The sequence below is a fragment of the Acanthochromis polyacanthus genome, chromosome 14 (assembly GCF_021347895.1).
Source record: "Acanthochromis polyacanthus isolate Apoly-LR-REF ecotype Palm Island chromosome 14, KAUST_Apoly_ChrSc, whole genome shotgun sequence".
NCBI lineage: Eukaryota > Metazoa > Chordata > Actinopteri > Pomacentridae > Acanthochromis > Acanthochromis polyacanthus.
In genome coordinates, this window is record NC_067126.1 from 22,949,133 (window position 1) to 22,964,758 (window position 15,626).

At 41.1% G+C, this 15,626-nt stretch overlaps 1 long non-coding RNA gene across 1 annotated transcript; it reads left to right on the top strand.

Moving 5' to 3' along the window:
- Nucleotides 1–104: 104 nt before the first annotated feature.
- On the top strand, nt 105–11,406 carry LOC110958210 (uncharacterized). The gene is made up of 4 exons (XR_002596161.2): nt 105–226; nt 373–429; nt 1,008–1,094; nt 6,668–11,406. It is a non-coding gene; the product is annotated as an uncharacterized LOC110958210 (long non-coding RNA).
- Nucleotides 11,407–15,626: the final 4,220 nt, after the last annotated feature.

The following is a 15,626-nucleotide window of genomic DNA, read 5'->3' on the forward strand; positions in this document are numbered from 1 at the left end:
AGCGGACTTCACGTTCAAGTGGCATACTGCAAATAAATTAGTCATAAATCCTCCGTCGGAATACGCGTCCTGCCGTCACAGTGGGTCGCTGCGTAAATGCTGCACCTTTGGCTACCTGCCCTCAACCGGTGGCGACCACGTGATCCCTGATTTAAGATTTTTCTCTCTCCTCGCTCATTAATTCGCTGCACGCGCTGCTGGTTGCGGACAGACGGCAGCGGTGTGGGTGAGTATCACTAACGGGGAAAGTAAAAGAGGTTTTTGGAATTCTTCTTTACCTCTGTCTTTTTATTCTTGCTTATCACTTTGCTTTTTCCACCTCTCCATTCACTGGGCGTGTCCATCTGCTGTCCTTCTCCGAACACACCTGAGTCTCCGCATCCGGTCAGCCACCTGGAGCACAGCATAAACCCGGTTCAACTCTCCTTTGTCAGTACATGTTGTATCTCCTCATTTCTATGTATGGAAACATTCATTAAGGCAAACCAAGGCTCATATGTTGATAAATTACATGAAATCAACACGGAAGCAACTTGTAATTTTCCACATGTAATGACAATTTATAGACCCATACATACACCAATTGTTTCGGTCCTACGTGACTCCGTATTACCATTTTGTCAACTTACACAACTTTCTGGCGGCGTCAATACCACTCGTTTGACAATGTTGCACTTTTTGTCATTTTCAATGGCTTATAAATTAAATTTTGGACTCCGTTGGAGCTATTCAATTATTATTGATCTGCTGGGAACAGCTTTGTTTGTGTACTCACCAAATTTCCTGGCTGTGGGAGTTATATTTCTGAAGATATTAAACCCTTAATATCGCTGCCTTAGTAAATACTGAAATTCCCCAGGTCTGAAAATATATGAAACTCTCAAAATTCCGCAAAAACCATTTTTACAGAATTTATTGTCCTAAATAACAAATAGATGAACAAAAACAAGAGAGAAACTACAGTGCAATGCAAGTCTGAGGCTAATTCATTCTTCTGTGTTGGCAAGGGCACACCTGGCGTAAATTTCGTCATCCATCCAAGCGGACCGTGTCTATGGGCTGAACAGCAAGAGCGGCTACTGCGCATGTGCCAGGTAAAGAGTTTTGACTCAGGTTCGAGCCTCCAGTCCACCAACAGCCAGCTTATCCACACACCGGGAGTCCCAGAGCTGCTTCAGACTTCCCAGCTCAGCTTCCTCAGTTTCAGCCACACTTTCTATTCCATGCCTTGCACCACTTCCAGCCAGCCCGTTATACCACAAAGTAAAGGCCTCACAATGTTCTGCCTAAAACCTTATGTTAAAGTTGAATACATCTAGCCTAGCCCTGCTAGACCCATGTTCTGAAGGCACAAGGGTCTAGGGACGCTGGACAGGGAGGGAGGCGGGCTAAAAGGTTGTCTATCAAATCCCTCTGCAGCAATTGGGTAGGTATACAACCAATCAGCCCAACGAATAGGCTCCTAGAGCTCTGGAAATCAGAGGATGGTAGTTCAGTGAAGCCTTATTTATACAGTCAATGGGTGAAGCTCAAGTATATTACAGACATGTTAACAGAAAGATTATTCAGAGTCGGTACTAATGGAGCTTAACGACTGTTGTTGTTTTTGTTGTCGACCCTGGCAGAGAATTAAATTCGTTGCCATGGGTTGTCTAGCGCAGCTAGCCTAGTTGTTTCCGGTTGTGTCTGTCAGAATCGTTGCGCCTCTGTCGTCACTTAGTTACGCCTGCCTTCTGACTCTACACTTCATGGTGATTCGTCCGGCCAGTTTTAGGAGCATCCAACCTTGAGCCTAATGTAGGGTAACTAGACCCACCCTGGCAGAGAATTAAATTCGTTGTCGTGGGTTGTCTAGCGCGGCTAGGCTAGAATACATCCATAGCTGGTTTTGTCTGAATACAACAGTCAGAATGTGCAAAAACACGACTTTACATGTAGAGTGACAGTAAAAGTGTGTCTTTATGAAACTTTTACCATTTCTTGTAACTGAATAATTGTGACCAAAACAAATGTTTGCAAATTATAGTGTAATCAGTGACATTTAGCATGATTATAGGGGGTACTATAAGCCTAGTGTAGTATCCAGTGTTTAGACAACACATGTTTAATAAGTCTAATATCCTTGTTGAAACTGTAATTAATGTGATTCATACATTTTACATATAAAATAAGGAAGTCATATGGCTTATAGTCTGTGAAATCTAACAAACATGAATAAAATCACATTATTGTGATGCAGTCATCAGTGGCGTAGTGGTTAGCACTTTTGCCTTGCAGCAAGAAGATCCCCCGGTTCAAATCTCGGCCTGGGCCTGGGATCTTGTCAGTCCTGGGATCTTTCTGCATGGAGTTTGCATGTTCTCTCCGGGCACTCCGGCTTCCTCCCACAGTTCAAAAACATGCTGAGGTTAATTGATTACTCTAAATTGCCCGTAGGTGTGATTGTTTGTCTGTATATGTAGCCCTGCGACAGACTGGCGACCTGTCCAGGGTGTCCCTTGCCTTTGCCCGAGTCAGCTGGGATAGGCTCCAGCACCCCCCCGCAACCCTAGTGAGGAAAAATGGGTGTATAGAGAATGGATGATGCAGTCATGACATTCCAATCCCAGCGTAGAGGGCTGCAATCACTTTTTGTCAGGTGGAAAACTCCACTACGTGCTGTAAAGTTCAATAAAGCTGCAGAGGTAGTTGAGGATTCTCTGTGGGTTCATGAGCAATACTCTGTACATACAAGAGTTCATGTGATCCATAAAAATATCGGCTATGGCTGCTTTAGAAATAAAGAAATAGTCACAAAGACTGCCCAGCACTAGAAGTCAGTTTTTGTATCCTGGATTTAATCGATCACAATTGTAAACATTCTTTGTGGAATGCCCAATTAGAAAATGCTAATTCATACTTAAGCTGGTCAATAATTGACATTTTTAAATATTGTTTTTGTTTAAAACATCTGGGTTCCTAGTTTGAACATGGAATAATTCCCAGTGATCAGGAATACCATAATCAGATCTAGATTCTTAGTTAACATGCAGAACAAGCTGTCTTTGCCTTTATGTGACGATCGGCGTATGTTTGTCTTTCTGTTAATCTGTCTGTGCCGACACTACTCAAAAATGGACAAAGATTTGGACGAAATTTTCAGGGAAGGTCAGAAATGGCATGACCACCTAATTAGATTTTGGGAGTGATGTGGCTGATAGTCTGGATCCGCGGATTTGTTAACATTTCCGTATCATTGCGAGATAGCACCACGGCGTCACTGGAACTATGACAGCAAGTGAACACTATGTCAGCTGCCTGCTGATGATCACATGGTGATTGCGATCCTATTACAAATCCACCACTGCAGACTTATTGGGACTTATCCTTTGGAAATGATCCAATGACTGTGCAGCCTTAGTGGAGTATGGCACTTTGACTGCTTTTTTGTTGTTTATGTGAAGTAAATGGGCCCTTCAGAGCACGCTTGTCCTAACTAGTTTATACTATAATTCAACATATTTGATATTTAATATATTTGTTTATTGTGCTTCTGTATCCTCGAAGGAGAGAAGGTTTCACTAGACAGCTGAAATAATCACCACGGACTGCAGAAGTTTATAGATGCACAACTAAGCGTCTGGGCAGTTTCAGTAAACAGACTGCAGTACTATTTAACAGGATCCCAGCTGAAGTTAGCCACTGCAGTGTCTCAGTGTCCATCTTTCATTCAGTATTTCTGGTGACAATAGTGCTGAAGGAGCTCTCCATGGTGCTGACAATGCAGTGAGGCAGCAGCCCAATTCAAACACAAACCAGCAAGTGACACTAGCCTGCCAGCTCTGGTTTTGTTCGTTTGTTTGTATGTGTTTTGCTTTGTTTTGATTCGTGTTATTTGTCATGGTGTCTGGTCGTGCTGTCATGAGGTTGTGGTTTAAGAAGGGATGAGACTGGATGGTACCGCATTTATTAGCACCAGTTGTCATGCTTTGCCAGCAGTAATTTTGTGTGAAAAAATCATGACTGTTTACATGCTTATCAAGAGGGCTGTAGTTGTTTATAATTCATTGCAAAATAAATTAAAACTGAGGACACGGCAGAGCCTGCCTGCTGACTCATTAATGAGCTAATGCATTTAACGCATATGCCAGGACACCACACTGAACAGCATCTTGTTCTCATGGTAACTGTTGATGGCACGCAGCTGTCAAACTGACATTTGTGGGCCAACATTAACCCAGAATGAAATGCCTCCAAAATAAATCACTTATATTAGCAATGTTACAATAGAGGGATGGAGAGAACAATAGATGTGTTAGTCAAGCATTTTTCATGGAAATTGGCAGGAATTCATGCACTGTGTCTCAAGAACAATTTGAAAAGACTCATTTGATGTCATTCAGTTTATTTTCTGCTCAATCAGTGGAAAAGGTTCTGTCTGAATGAGTTCTCTTTGGCATTCAACAGAGGCCTAAGTGCTAAAGTGACATTCAGCCCATCCATTCTGTTAACATCAGAAATGTCAAGGAATCACTGCAAGTCCTCATAGGTGACCCCCTGCTGCTACTTACAGTCTCTCTGCAGCTCATCTGGTTTGGACTTGAAGTTATATTCATCGAGCTGCTTTCATTCACCTGGGTGAGTGCCCTTTACCAAAATGTTAAATTGCACAGAAGAGCATTCAGGTACAATAAGACGATAAAAGAGGCGGTTTTCATATTTTCTTCACTATTATAATGTAGCAGACTAAGTAGAACATCCCAAAGCAATATACAGAGAATCCAGACACTCTTTCTCACAGCTGTAAATTAGGTAGGAAACCATGTCAGAACACAGCTAACCTAAAAGGTGCACCCAAATGGAACATGGAAGTCACACCTCTGGACAAGAGGAGATTACCTTCTTCCCTGTGACCTTTGTCTCAGTGAAGAATGTAATGTTCTTCTCATACTAATGTTTAGACCTTTCTATGCAAGAATGAACTGTACAGGTTAAATCTCAAAATTAAGGAAATCCAACACACACTGGAGTAATGATCCCATGTTCAGTACTGAAGAAGAACCATTCACATCTTAAGTGTTGGTGGAAGATGCTCACACGGGACACAAACATCCCGCTTTTCTCTCTGCCAACACCCATAAAAGACACAGAGAGACTTTTTATCCTAAGCATATACATTTCTCAACTCTTATTTTTCTTATTATTGAATGTATATTAGAGGATTACTTTCATATGTCCTAAAATTCTACATTTTTTTTTCCATGTTTAGACTTTTATTTTATCTCAGGAACAGTAAGAAATAAACATATCATGTTTGATATCATGTTAATCACGTGTTTAATGGGATTTCAGATCTTTAATAATCAAAGACATTCAAAAATTGGATTTGTACATTTAAGAAATTAACCCAAATTACTTTCTAAAGGTATCTGGCCTCTGATCAACACCAGCCCTTGGGAGGAACAAGTCACGATAGGTTAGACGCTAATTTGAATTTGGCTCGAAAATTTTCCGCATAAAAGAAAAATCACTGGAATTCAACTAAGGCTTAAAAAACTATGGGCTTCAAATAATTGTTTTTTTTTATATTCTTTAACTCGGGCTACTTACTTGATTTCTTTTTACAGGCGTTCTGTTTATTTAATTTGGGTTTATTAAGGATTCTTTTCAAAAATGTAAGTTGGGTTTTGTTTCTTAATGATTTAATTGTGTCACGGATTAGACTGGGCGGACCCGGGCAGAGAGCCACATTACCAAGGCCGGAGGAGATGGAAAGGGTTTTTATTGTGTATTTGGGTGGATAATGGCCAGGGTGCGGGAGCCAGGAAGCAGGGAAGCGGTGGGTGGAATGATCCATGGGGTCAAGGTCTGCGGCAGGCCAAGCAGCAGCTGATGTCCAGGTGGAGGGGACTTCCAAGGGGGAGGTGCCGGGAGACGCTGACCAGCCGGCTGACTGCAGTGGGTTCTGGGTTTGGGTCGAAGGGGGGAGCCGGTCAGGATTTCAGGAAGGGGTCCAAGCAGAACAGGGGGGTCCAGAGAGGGGGAAACCGGTGCCGAATGGTCTGGGGGGAAACTGATGAGGGAATAGGACAGCAGGGATCCCGGACAGCTGGACCTAGGCAAAGACAGAGGAGAAAGGGTATTAAAAAATGCCAAAAGCTCAACAGACTTTCAGGAAGCTAGAGAGCAAACTGACTGCGAAGTCTTGTTAAACAATCTGGCGGGGAGTGGAAGGATGAGCCGGTTCTTATTGCAGGGATGGTAATCAGTGAGATGTCCTTCAGCTGTCCGAAACCCGCGGGGAAGGCTGATTACCTGAGTGGAGGCAGGTGTGAGCCTGCACTCCACTCAGTTGTCACACTGGGGAAGGAAGCAGAGGCAGGGGAGCGGATGGGAGACAGAGGAGACAGAGGGAGAGACAGGGGTAGAGGAGCGGATGGGAGACAGAGGAACAGAGAGGCAGAGGGACAGAGGGAGAGAGGGGAGCATGATGGATAGGGAGAGGAAGAGAGGAAACAGATGGGAAAAGGGGTATTTGGGATGCCAGGTGGGAGCCCTGACAAATTGAAGTTGGACTTCTTAAGTTAACTTTATTAATCCTACAGAGCAAACATTTTCTTTATAAATGTGAGCTTTAACTCTTAATAGTTTTACTTCGGCACACTTTGTCTCTGTGTTCCTGAACCAGCTAATCCAGCAGATCATCGCAGCTACACATCCTGCAGCGGCCTCCCTCTCCCTCCTACAAAGGCAAGTTTCCTTTCCCTTCTGCAACACGATTGAATTTACAAATTACAATTGGCTTCTGATTCTGAAGTGTTTCTAAAATGATCATCTTTCTACCAACTGCTTCCAGTGATGACCACAGTTAATTAATCAGCTTGTTTACCTGCATTCATTCTTTCATTCACTGTGTTGTCATTTATTGTTTGTCTATAGTATTAGTTAAGAAATGTTAGTGCATAATTATCGTTGATTCCACCACATATTCATGGAGGTCGGTGAAATCAGAGTTCATGACTTTTGATAATGACACTGATCAACTCAAGTAGATTTGATCAATTATTAACATTCAATCTGAAGTATTAATTTCCAGATTCATATTCAGCGCTGCCCTTGATTGTAAATGGGTGTAATTTTAATCATAAAGTGTAGTTTCAACATGATGTGGGGTTGTGTAGTGAGGTTACACATTGTAAATAGTCTTTTATTATTATTTGCTGCTCCCATGTGAGACTATATTTCTGTTACACAATATCCACAATAATAAGTTTGTAGCTGGCTGCTGCTCTCGTTTGACCATCGGGAGATAGAACAGCCCACCAGGAAACTGTAATTTCACTGACGACATTTTCTCTTCTTCCTTTTGTATGCTGATTATAGCATGTTTATTCTCCACTGCCATGGCATTATGTAATACACAGTCTTTCAGCCCCTGTATTTAATCAGCGTGTACAACAGTAGGACCTCCAACAACAGGAATGCATCTTTTCTACACTTGTGACTTCTGCACTGATGATTTGTGTTCACTTTAGTTTAAATAAATGACCTCTGTTTTTGGTATAACTGTTGCCTAGACTCTGTCCTTGTAACACATTGGTTCGGTCTCTCCAACTCCCACTGCATCTTCAAACTCATGTTTTTACAGCCTTGTGCTTCTTCTCAAGCACCTGGGTGTTTCACAGAATGTTGCCTCTCTTATGCTAATATTGGACGTTGCCTTCATATTGATGATGTGAGCAACACAATGCTGATGTGCAACTCCACTGAGGACAAACATGACTCAGGATGCGAGTCAGTTGTAAACAGGACGAAATGTAATGCAGAGTATTTCATGCCAAAAAATGAAAGAAATCTCACAAAAGGATCCCGTTAGTCTTGCTTGCATGTGCAGACTAATGTTTGCATAAAGTTGCCAGAGTGTTTGGATCAACAAAAGGTGCTGGGAACTATGTTGAATTCTAGGTTGGTTGTGCTGTCCCGCCAATTCTTTCTTTCCGTTTCCTATTTGCATCTTCAACTCTCCTAGGGTACATTCTAACTTAGATGCTCTTCAGCGGATTTGAACAGAAAAGAAAGCGTCTTAGTTCTTTTCATATTTAATTCAGCTATTTCTAATTTACAGAAATTAATGAAATATGTATTAGCTAAAAGAAAACTTTACGCCATACACGTTTCACTATTGTTTAAATATAAAAAGATACATATTGCATTGATTTTCTTTAATAAGCCACAAAAAAAAATCATTTATTCGTGGTTAGGAAGGTTAGATTCTGAGCTAATTGGCACAGCACTGCACATACAGTGCATACAGAATGTTTTCACACACTGTCAAGTTTTCAACATTTTATTCTGATTCAGGCTCATCTTGAAAAAGATTCAGTGTATTTTTTAATCAGCACTTTGCACACAATACTCCATAATAACAAAACAAACAAAAAAAAAGAGACAGGTGTAGCCGGTCTGGCCCATCCCACCTGTTACACAGAAACATCCTACGTCTCTACTCTACTATATAAACCGAATCCACTTCTGCCTAACTGAATTCACTGGACATCATTTAAGAAGGACATCTATAGAAGGTCCCCCAGCTGATAGTGGAGGTTGAGATAATTGCATGTAGACATGAACATGTCGAAGCACAGATGTGGGGAAGGATACAAAAACATTTCTGAAGCGTGCAAGTGCACATGAGAGTCCTCTTAGCTCTGACCACCCAATCAATAATAACAGTAATGGATTAGATTTAGGGCTGCTCAGCGGAATAGTGGTTAGCACTTTCGCCTTGCAGCAAGAAGATCCCTGGTTCGAATCCTGGGGTGGGTCTGGGATCTTTCTGCATGGAGTTTGCATGTTCTCCCTGAGCATGCGTGGGTTTCCGCCAGGCACTCCAGCTTCCTCCCACAGTCCAAAAACATGCTGAGGTTAATTGACTACTCTAAATTGCCCGTAGGTGTGAATGCGAGTGTGATTGTTCGTCTATGTATGTAGCCCTGCAACAGACTGGCGACCTGTCCAGGGTGTCCCCTGCCTTCGCCCGAGTCAGCTGGGATAGGCTCCAGCACCCCCCGCGACCCTAGTGAGGATAAAGCGGTGTATAGAGAATGGATGGATTAGATTTATATAGCGCTCTTCTATTCAGGCATACTCAAAGCACGTACAATGAATCCATCATTCATTCACTCACACATTCTCACTCTGGTGGTGATAGCCACAGCTGCCCTGGGGCAGACTGACGGAAGTGTGGCTGCCAATCCGCGCCTACGGCCCCTCCCACCCCCATTAACATTCACACACATTCATACACCAGTATGAGAGCAGCACTGGAGGCAAGGCGGGTAAAGTGTCTTGCCCAAGGACACAACAGCACATGACTAGGTGGGAGCAGGAATCGAACAGCCAAACCTTCGATCATTGGACGACCTGCTCTACCACCTGAGCCACAGCCGCCTCCGACTGAATAATCTGTGACGAAGGGCCTTGGTCACATGTGACCAAGAAACCAATAGTCACAACGCATGAGATTAAGAGTTTCTTTGTGGACATGAGAGACCATTACAGAAGGCCAAACATAGTGCAGGACTCAGGGAAATTGGTCTTTATGGTAGAGCGACCAGATGGAAGCCTTTCCTCACTAAGGTACATATAGTTAGCTGGGAGTTTGCCAAAAGGCACCAGAACAATTCTCAGACCATGAATGATGAAAGGAAGATTGAACTACTGAGACCCAACTCCTAATGGCATGTATGGAGGAAACCAGGCACTGAGCATGACCTCAGTAATACCATCCATGCAGTCAAACACGGTGGTGGCAGCATTATTCTCTGGGGGCTTTTTTCTGTGGTAAGGAATGGGAGATTGATCAGGACAAATTTTTTTAAAAAAATGTAGTAGTTCCAATTTAAAGCCTTTTCCAGAGTCCCCGTGATCTCAGGCTGGGATGACGGCAACAAGACAACAACCTGAACCATGCTGCAAGACAGGAGTGGCTTTGTGCAAAATCTGTGAAAGTTGTGGAGTGGTTCTGGAAGAAACCTGTGGGCCAAGCTTGTAGAATCATTCAAAAGAAGACTTGAGGGTACCAGAAGTGTTTTACCTGAATACTGTGCCAAGTGTTTGAGTACCTACATTACCGTTCAAAAGTTTGGGGTCACCCAGACAATTTCATGTTTTCTATGAAAACTCACACTTTTATTCATGTACAAGGGTTTTCTAATCATCAATTAGCCTTTCAACACCATTAGCTAACACAATGTAGCATTAGAACACAGGAGTGATGGTTGCTGGAAATGTTCCTCTGTACCCCAATGTAGATATTCCATTAAAAATCAGCCACAGAAACTGCTTTTCTTTCAAAAATAAGGACATTTCTAAGTGATCCCAAACTTTTGAACAGTACTGTACGTAAACTTTTATTTAAATAAATAAACTTTGTCATTGTTAAGTATTATGGCAAATTGTGGAGAAAAAAAACGATTTTGATCCATTTCAAGAGTCCAAAACACAGCAAAATGCAAAAAATTAAAATTAAAAGAGTCACCCTAAGATCACATAGCGAATGACCCCTTAATGAAATGGGACTCACGTGTTGGAAGTGTGAACAGTTGTGAACCGTCAGGAATGACACAAGATGTTCATGTTTGTGAAGCTTTCTGGGAAAAGACGTCAACACTGTGATATAAGTACCTGGTAAGTGGAGTCTTAGGCTCTGTAAACTGGAACAGCCATCTGCTAACAGAAGAGGAAATCTCTGACAACACTTATCAGGTACTCATCTTAAGATCTCTCACCATCATTAACACCATGAGTCATCCCTGATCTGGAAGTTTCACAACCGTTCACATAATAAATGCAATCGCATATCACTGGATTTCTTGCGCTATGCGACAGCTTTAGCTCAGCTTGCTATTTATCTGGGAAAACCTGTGCACAAAGAGTCAATTTCTTGTGATCAAGCTATGTTAAATTTGAGATTTTAAAAAAATAGGAAAAAACAAGTATAAATACACAAGTAAGAAAGCTGAATAAAGTATTCAGTCATTGTGCTAAATAACAGTACAGACAAGAAGAGAGTGATAATTGTCCAAAGGCTTTATAGCAAACTCCGGTTTTGCATCTGATGAATGAGAGCTCAGACAAAGTGAGTGTGGCTGCTCTGCTGCTTTATTGTTGAGTGCCTGAGATGAGAGAGCAGCTGATTGAGGGAGAGGGCAAAAGGTCCAAGAGGCAGGGAGTTGTGTTGTGATCATATAAATTAGCTACCCGTCTGCCTTCCACGCTGCTGAATGTACTCTGTTATTGTATTTGCTCTCATGGTCAATTATTTGTTGTGCAAACCATGGGATGAGAATGGGACTAAATAAATGGCTCTGACCTGTTGAACCCAGACCAGTCCACCGCAACCAGCCAATGGACACTCCAGTGACGCTCATACTATTAATACTACCACTTATAAGCATAATAGATGGACACTCTGGGCTTCAAAGAAAAATGAGACAATTAACACTGTAGGAGAAAAGTGGGTTTTTGTGCAGTTTAGAATGATCCTTCATTTCACTAAACCTTTCAAACAAGAGTCCATAGTGTTTCAAGTTCACTATGTCTTAACTTTGCAACTAGAAGACCTTCAACTCAATTCTTTTAGTGGTCAGTTGTTACATTATAACTGTGAATGTAGTGGTGAATTTTTTTTTTTTTTTTGCAACAATCCCATTCTTACTCTGTAACAAAGACACATGTGACAGTAAACAGAAATCCAACTTTTCAAGGATATCTGAGGGACATTGAGAGAAGCAAAGCAAGATGGTGTATTGTAGTTTACTGAAATACTGTGACAAGTGAGAATGTAAATCTAAAAAAAAAATAAGAGTATTTTCGAACTTGACAGACATTACAAAAACATCAAATTGTATGACTGGAGTTTTAGCTATGCCTGTCAGTCCTTTTATATCACCGAAGGCTACATTAACAGAGCTTTACATTCTAAATACTGCTTTCTTTGTTTTGCCTTTAACCCTGCAGCCAGGCTGTCTAACAGTCTATCCCCCCTACAAATGATGCAACTCTAAAGTCTGCATTAGAAATTCATATCCAGTGCCAATGTTCACTGCCAATGTAGGAAGAAGGGGGAGACTCAGGCAAATGTAAATGCTTAAGCCTTGGACACAAGTTTGTGTGCCGTATCACACTAGGCATGACTACAGCTAAAATGTGAAAGCAGTTTGAAGTCTTCTCAATTTTTCTTTTAGGTACGGAAAGTATTCAGACCCTTTGAAATTTTTCACTCTCTGTGTCATTGTAGCCATTTGCCAAAATCAAAAAAGTTCATTTTATTTCTCATTCATGTACACTCAGCACCCCATCTTGACAGAAAAAAAACAGAAATGTAGAAATTTTGGCAAATTTATTAAAAAAGAGCTTTGCAGCGACATTCATATTTAACTCACATGCTGTCCATTTCTTCTGATCCTCCTCGAGATGGTTCTGCTTCTTTATTGGAGTCCAGCTGTGTTTAATTAAACTGATTGGACTTGATTAGGAAAGGCACACACCTGTCTATATAAGACCTTACAGCTCACAGTGCATGTCAGAGCAAATGAGAATCATGAAGTTGAAGGAACTGCCCAAGGAGCTCAGAGACAGAATTGTGGCAAGGCACAGATGTGGCCAAGGTTACAAAAGAATTTCTGCAGCACTCAAGGTTCCTCAGAGCACAGTGGCCTCCATAATCCTCAAATGGAAGAAGTTTGGGACGACCACAACTCTTCCTAGACCTGGCCGTCCAGCCAAACTGAGCAATCGTGGGAGAAGAGCCTTGGTGAGAGAGGTAAAGAAGAACCCAAAGATCACTGTGGCTGAGCTCCAGAGATGGAGTCGGGAGATAGGAGAAAGTTCCACAAAGTCTACTATCACTGCAGCCCTCCACCAGTTGGGGCTTTTTGGCAGAGTAGCCCGATGGAAGCCTCTCCTCAGTGCAAGACACATGAAAGCCTGCACAGAGTTTGCCAAAAAAACACATGAAGGACTCCCAGACTATGAGAAAGAAGATTCTCTGGTCTGATGAGACCAAGATTGAACTTTTTGGTGTTAATTCTAAGCGGTATGTGTGGAGAAAACCAGACACTGCTCATCACCTGCCCAATACAATCCCTACAGTGAAACATGGTGGTGGGAGCATCATGTTGTGGGGGTGTTTTTCAGCTGCTGGGACAGGACGACTGGTTGCAATTGAAGGAAGGATGAATGCGGCCAAGTACAGAGATATCCTGGAGGAAAACCTCTTCCAGAGTGCTCAGGACCTCAGACTGGGCCGAAGGTTCACCTTTCAACAGGACAATGACCCTAAGCACACAGCTAAAATAACAAAGGAGTGGCTTCAGCACAACTCTGTGACCGTTCTTGACTGGCCCAGCCAGAGCCCTGACCTAAACCCAATTGAGCATCTCTGGAGAGACCTCAAAATGGCTGTCCACCAACATTCACCATCCAACCTGACAGAACTGGAGAGGATCTGCAAGGAAGAATGGCAGAGGATCCCCACATCCAGGTGTGAAAAACTTGTTGCGTCATTCCCAAGAAGACTCATGGCTGTACTAGCTGAAAAGGGTGCTTCTACTCAATACTGAGCACAGGGTCTGAATACTGATGACCATGTGATATTTCAGTTTTTCTTTTTTAATAAATTTGCAAAAAATTCTACATTTCAGTTTTTTTCTGTCAAAATGGGGTAGTGAGTGTACATTAATGAGAAATAAAATGAACTTTTTTGATTTTGGCAAATGGCTGCAATGACACAGAGAGTGAAAAATTTCAAGGGGTCTGAATACTTTCCGTACCCACTGTAGCTGGGGTGGGCACTGTTAGACACAGAGGCACAAGTTAGAGTCAACACTGAACCCTGCTGGATGAAGAGTTAGTCTAAAAATGCATCTTCTGGTTTTCTTTACAGTAATGTATGCCTTTATCAGGTCAAACTATTAAAGCCAGGTCTGAAAGGTACAGATAATAAGTCAAGAGATGAACATGTGAAATGTGCATCATATTTGAGGACTCATTGTTTGATGCAGACCCCTTTTACATGAAGCAACTATCCTCAGTAGGCAGACTCAAGTCAACATGCGACCTGACGATCTGTGTTAGCATAAATGCATTTTTCATTACGAGGTTTTGTGAAAATGCTCTGGAAAAACAACAACATTTTACCTGTCAATCAACCCCACATGTATTCCAACAAATCACTCACAAGTGCTGATGGAGTGACAGGAGGTAATCGTTTGCTGAACATTACAAAGGAAGAAGGAGTAGTGATGGAGGAACACATACTGTGTCATTCATGAAATTATCCAATGCAATATAATTTGAAAGCTTCCTGGAAACACTTTCCCCTACACACTGCAGTAACTGTCAGAATATCAACTGCACAATAACAGCCTTTGAAGAGATTTTTTATTTTTTTGTATTGGCCTCATTTTATTCCAATCAGTTGTACTATTCACTATTTTATTTACTATTTAATAAAGTGATTCTATTTTATTCAATCCCAAACAGCACAATGAGATGAACTATGTAGTATTAGTAATTCATCAAAGTTATGTTTCTCTCTTTATGTAGCCGACAACTGTGCTTTCAAATTATTGTACGGAATTAGGACTGATATGTAAAACACATGATCAGCATATAAAAAGTTCAGATTAAAATACCTGATTATGTGAAAATTGGCTGAAAGTATCACAGCATTGGATTTGATAAAAGAGCCGAATTAAGCCATATTCCAGTGAATGCAGCTCACTGAACATTTCACACTATTAAACACAATGACCCTGCCACCATTATGCAAATTAATGCAGGCTACTGCATGTCATTGTTTCTATGACTACAAAAAGCATCCATGCTGATGCACACTGCGATGTTATTGCGTTAGACATCTTTTCCTAGCACATAACCAGTATGGTCAGCAGAAAGCTCTACTGCTCTGACAGCACAGACTAAAAATTCATAACCCGTGTATCATATTGCAAGCCATGCATTATCTTAAAAGCGGACTGTAGAATTTACAATCATAGCTATATGTCTGCAACTGATGATCATTTTCACATCATTTAATGTCTGTTATCTGGATTGTCCATGTTTTACTGCATTATAAACTAGTAAGAGCACAACAAAAATCTGTATTTTAACAGATTCATTCGTTTACAAAGTTTAGCCATTAAATTACACTATTTTTTACTGGACTTAAATCAGTTAAAAAAGTATTATTTTACAGATATTTGCCGTTATCTAAAAGACAAATTATTCATATTAAAATTAAAAAAATACTAAATAACTGTTAGTGTTATTGAGACTTTCCCTGTTTTGTTAAAGTACAAATAATATCAAATAAAATCTCAAAAATTAAAGATTGTTAAAATCTGCGGATTTCACACCATCAAGGTTTAAAATCATCTATAAATACTAATGTTTGCACTAAAATGCACATCTGAGCTTATTTTGTGACCATTAGAGTATAAACTTTGATCAACAATTGAAAGTAAACACAGTTGTCCCATTTTACTACTTTTTTTTACTGTGGTCACAGCTCAAAATCTATAAGACATCATAAAACTTCCTTTATGTGAAGCACAATCTTGTTTTGAACAAGCTCATGTATT